The following is a 5,870-nucleotide window of genomic DNA, read 5'->3' on the forward strand; positions in this document are numbered from 1 at the left end:
AAAAAAAATGATATATAGTGATTTATTAAAATTAAAAACGTGCTCTGTGAAAGACATTGTTAAGAAAACGAAAAGACAAATTACAGACAGGAATTAAATATTTTCAAATCACACATATGACAAAGGGTTTAAATCCAAAATATACAAAAATCTCCGTTAAACTTAACAATAAAAACCAAACAACCCAATTTAATAAAAGGGCAAAATATCTGAACTGACACTTCACTAAAGAAGATATGTGGATAGTAAAAATAAGCATATGAAAAGATGTTCAACATCATGTGTTATTAGAGAAATGCAACTTAAACAATAATTAGATACCACCAATCCCCTGTTAAAATGGCTAAAACATTGAAAGTTCATGATTCTGTCAGAGCTGCACCATCCAATGCAGCAACCATCAGTAAGATGTGTCACAGACATCTTGAAATGTGGCTAGTAAGAAGTACTCTTGATATAAAATGCATAACAAATTTCAAAAAATTTAATAGAAAAGGGGAATACTTTATGAATATCTACTTTATACTAACTACAAGGCAAAATTATGGCATTCTAATGAACTGGATTGAACAAATGTAATGAAAACTAATTCACTTATTACTTTTTACAAGTTTTGAAAGTGGTTAGGAAAAATTGTTGTTTGAATTTTCTTTTTTTTTTTTTTTAAAAATTCAGATTATGTAAGGGTACTTATAATTCAGTTACACAGTTTGCATTTGTAAGGTTAAAGTCCAAGTTGTAGCTGTGTCCTTCATCCACAACGTATACCTGTTGAGTGGAACTTATGGACCTCCTCTTGTCTCCCCAGTTCTTGAATTTAGTTGAGTTTTTTCTCAAGTGGTCTTGTAGTTGTTAATCTACTAGTTTCAATTTAGTTTTGAGTACATGTGATGCTTCTTTCTCCATTCTTGTGACACTTAGGAGCGTGTTCTCCAAATCTTTCAAGGTTGTTAGAAAAGATACAAAATCTCCATCTTTTTTTAATGGTTATAGTATCCCATGGTATACACATACCACAGTTTATTAATCCATTGATGTGTTTATTAGGAGCTTATTTTCTTTTTAAATGTATCATTCTTAAGTATGGTGAATCCTCAAAGATCTAAAAATAGGCCTTCCATTTGATCCTGCAATCCCATTACTAGATATCTACCCACAACAATAAAGATCATTTTACCACAATGACATTTACACCAGAATGTTTACTGTAGCTTAGTTCATAATTGCCAAGTCATAGAAGATTCATGGATCAACAAACTGTGGCATGTGAATACCATGGAATACTATTCAGCCATTAAAAAGATGAGCCTTACATTTTTTACATTTACCTGGGGTTGAAATTACTTTCTTCTTAGTAAAGTATCAGAAGAATGCAAAAATAAATATCCAACGTACTCCATACTAATATGAAATCAATATGTAAACAATTACATGTTCGTATGAATAATAAAACACAAATATGGTCTAGTATGGGGAGTAGAGGGAGGCGGGAGGGGGAAAAGTGGAGGGGAAGATGATTGGCAGAAGGACGAGGGCATGAGGCAGGATCTCACCTAATGTGCACATTGTTTAAGGGTATATAACATGCCCTTGCGTGAGGGGCTCTTTTATAACTGGAACTTTACTCTGGAAGTGAGAACAATGTAACCTAAAAATTTGTAGCCTCATATTAATTTGAAATTAAAAATATGTATCCTTCTCAGATATTCTCTTATGTTCTCAACCAAACTCTCCTTGCATTGGTTTACTATCTTACTAATTTTGGAAATTTTCGACCATTATTTCTTGATTTGATATTTTCCACTGCTCTTGGATGCTCTGTTCTGTTTTTAATTGCTCTTTTGTATCTTACTGTTTCAGTAATTTCCTTTCACCTACCTTCAAATTCATTGATTTTTTTCTTCAACTGTGTTGAATTTACTAATAAGCCCAATGAGGACATTTTTCATCTCTAATATTAAATTTTTGTTTCTATAAATTTCATTCTGTTTTTTTCTCATGATTTCCAACTATTTGCTGAAATTACTTATTTGAGCAAGCATTTTGTTTACCTTTCACCTTAGAGCCTTCACCACATTAATCATTAATCTTTAATTCCCTGTCTGATAGTTCTAACATCTATGTCTTTTAAGTCTCGCTCTAATGATTGCTTTATTTCTTTGAACTGTGGGCTTTTTTGCCTTTCTGTTACTTTTTTTTAAAAAATTAAATCATAGTTGTGTACATTAATATAATCATGGGGTACAATGTACTGGTTTTATATACTATTTGAAATATTTTGTCAAACTGGTTAACATAGCCTTCACCACATTTTCTTAGTTATTGTGTTAAGACATTTATATTCTACACTTAATAAATTTAACATGTATCCCTGTAAAATGCATCATAGGTGTGGTTCCACCAATTACCCTCCCTTTACTCATTCTCCCTCTCCCCTCCCCTCCCTCTCCTCTTTCCCCTTCTTGGGCTATAGTTTTCATATGAAAGCTATAAATGGGCTGAGTACATTAGATACTTTTTCTTCCATTCTTGAGATACTTTGCTAAGAAGAATATGTTCCAGCTCCGTCCATGTAAACACAAAAGAGGTAGTCTCCATCTTTTTTTAAGGCTGCATAATATTTCATAGTGTACATATATGACAATTTATTAATCCCTTCATGGGTCGATGGGCACTTGGGCTTCTTCCATGACTTAGCAATTATGAATTGGACTGCAATAAACATTCTGGTACATATGTCTTTGTGAAAATGTGATTTTTGGTCTTCTGGATATATACCTAGTACAGGAATTGTAGGATTGAATGGCAGGTCTATTTTTAGATTCCTAAGTGATCTCCAAACGTCTTTCCAAAAGGAATGTATTAGTTTGCATTCCCACCTTTTCTCCATATCCATGCCAACATCTCTGGTTTTGGGATTTTGCGATGTGGGCTAATCTTACTGAGGTTAGATGATATCTCAAAGTAGTTTTGATTTGCATTTCTCTGATGATTAAGGATGATGAGCATTTTTTTCATGTGTCTATAGGTCATGTACCTGTCTTCTTCAGAGAAGTTTCTCTTCAAGTCCCTTGCCCACCTTGAGATGGGATCACTTGTTCTTTTCTTGCTAATACATTTGAGTTCTCTGTGGGTTCTGATTATTAAACCTTGATGGAGTGCAGATATCTTCTCCCATTCTGAGGGCTGTTTACTTGCTTTATGTACTGTGTTCTTGGCTGTGCAGAAGCTTTTTAGTTTGATCAGATCCCAGTAATGTATTCTTGGTGTTGCTTCAATTGCCGAGGGGGTCTTCCTCATAAAATATTCACCCAGGCTGATTTCTTCAAGTGTTTTCCCTGCACTTTCTTCTAGTATTTTTATAGTTTCATGTTTTAAGTTTAAATCTTTAATCCATTGACAGTCTATTTTAGTTAATGGTGAAAGGTGTCAGTCCAGTTTTAGTCTTGTATACATTGCCAGCCAGTTCACCCAGCACCATTTGTTAAATGGGGAGTCTTTTCCCCAGTGAATGTTTTTAATTGGCTTATCAAAGCTCAAATAATGGTAATTAGCTGGGTTCATCTCTTGGTTCTCTATTCTGTTCCATACATCTACCTCTCTATTTTTGTGCCAGTATCATGTGGTTTTGATCACTATAGATTTATAGTATAATCTGAGGTCTGGTAGTGTGATTCCTCCTGCTCCTTCTGTTACATCTTATTTTTTTTTCTTTTTGTTGAATTCTGGAGACATTGCATAAGCAGATATTAAAGTAAATATTTTTATGCTTGGAGATGAGTGTGTCCTTCCCTCTGCTATAGCTATAGTATATAGTGTTGGTGGGATTGTATCATTCTAGTCAGAAGTTGAGGTAGGTTTAATGTTTGTTGTTGTGGTGATTATCATTAGTGCCGTACAGGTTTTAAATTTCTCTAGTGATAACTTATATGTAGAATGTGGGCTTTATTTTGACATAAACATGTTTTAAAAAGGTCTATAGGATGGGTGTGGTGACTCATGCTTGCAATCCTAGCATTCTGGGAGGCTGAGGCAGGATTGCTTGAGCTCAGGAGTTAGAGACAGCCTGAGCAAGAGAGACTCTGGCTCTAGAAAAAATAGAAAGATTAGCTGGAGGCAGTGATGGGTGCCTGTAGTCCCAGCTACACAGGAGGCTGAGGCAGGAAGATCACTGAAACACAAGAGTTTGATATTTCAGTGAGCCATGATGATGCACTGCCTTCTAGCTGAGGTGACAGAGTGAGACTCTTGTCTCAAAAAAACAAAACAAAAACAAACAACAACAACAACAACAAAAAACCCAGTCTGTATGAGTGCCAAATTGATAAGGGTAGATAGTGGTGATATTGTAATGTATTAACTTTGCTGAGCTGAAGTAGGTTTCTTAAAATTTCCCTTCCCGTTTATTTCTGGCTACAGTAAGCTAAAAGAGACATGTTTGTGTAAGTTTTCAAGGGCAGGAGAAAAGCAGCTTTTCAGTTTTGTAATGGGAAGGGTGGTGCAAGGACACTAGTTGCTCTTGCAGCTCATGAACTTTGTCACCTATTAGCTGGTTTACCTTTTTGGCATGGAGCATCAGCCTTCCCCTGGATCATCCTTCACTTTCTTTGATTCCTGAGCCAAGTGTGTGTATAACCTTGGTATCAGTCCCTTTAGCAGGGATACCCATCATGTCTTCAAGCTGGACACAGTGAAGAATAACCAGTTTGTGTTTAAGGTTCCAGTTCCTTCCTCCCTTTTCAAATGCTTCCTCTACAGACTTAAAGAATCATAGTGATTATTTCTTTGATTAAATCTTGGTTGACATATACATTTATGGACATTTTGTGATGGAGAAAATTATGAATTAGGGAGTATCAATTATTTTCATTAAAGAAAGGTCATCTCAAGAGTATGGCAGGACAGAAGATATAAGAGCTGCTATAATTTGGATATTTGGCCCTTCAAGACTCATGTTGTAACTTGATCCCCAATATTGGAGGTGGGGCCTAGTGGGAGGTGTTTGGGTCATGGAAGTAGATCCCTCATGGATGGATTAATGCTGTCTTTGTGGTAATGAGTGTTCCAAAAGTCACCATATATAAGGAAAATGGAAAATTGCAGCTACAAGGACTTTTATTTACACAATATTCATTACAAAATATTTTCTACATGGTGGCCATTTCTTTCTACAGACACACAAAGTCGTCTCTCCACTCATGACAAACATGTTCCAAGATATCTGTTTTCTATGTATGGCAACTTTTGGAACACCTTGTAGATATTCTAGAGAACTTTTATTGATAACCCCAAAACAGAGATCTCAGGAACACCCTTTCCAGATCATTTAATTATATTCAGTAAATTATCACAGAAAAGGCAGTATCTGATATTGGGACACAAGAAGAATGAGATATCTGTTAAATAAGTAGGAGGCCATTTGCTTAAGGCTGCCTTGGTACTTTCAATTCCTATATAACAAACTACAACCTAACAGTATATAAAAAAACCTGAAATCTAGCTGTGTCAGCTAATTACAAAGTGAGCTTCAGCCAATAATAGGCAGCCAACAGATCAGACCATGCCCCAATAAAGCAAATACCTCATCACACCATGGCCAAGTAAGTCAGATGTGTAGCTGTAGCCAATCAGGTGATTTCTCTACTTTACTTTCTGTAAAAGTTAGCTGCTCACACTGCTGGCCAGAGCTCTCTAAACCTCTTCTGGTTCTGAATGATACCCAATTCACGAATTGTTCTTTGCACAAGTAAATTCTGTTAAATTTATTGGTCTAAAGGTTTTTTTTTTTTGAGACAGAGTCTCACTTTGTCACCCTAGGTAGAGTGCTCTGGCGTCACAGCTCACAGCAACCTCCAGTTGTTGGGCTTAGG

Source organism: Otolemur garnettii, unplaced genomic scaffold, assembly GCF_000181295.1.
Source record: "Otolemur garnettii isolate 467f Iridium unplaced genomic scaffold, OtoGar3 scaffold00142, whole genome shotgun sequence".
NCBI lineage: Eukaryota > Metazoa > Chordata > Mammalia > Primates > Galagidae > Otolemur > Otolemur garnettii.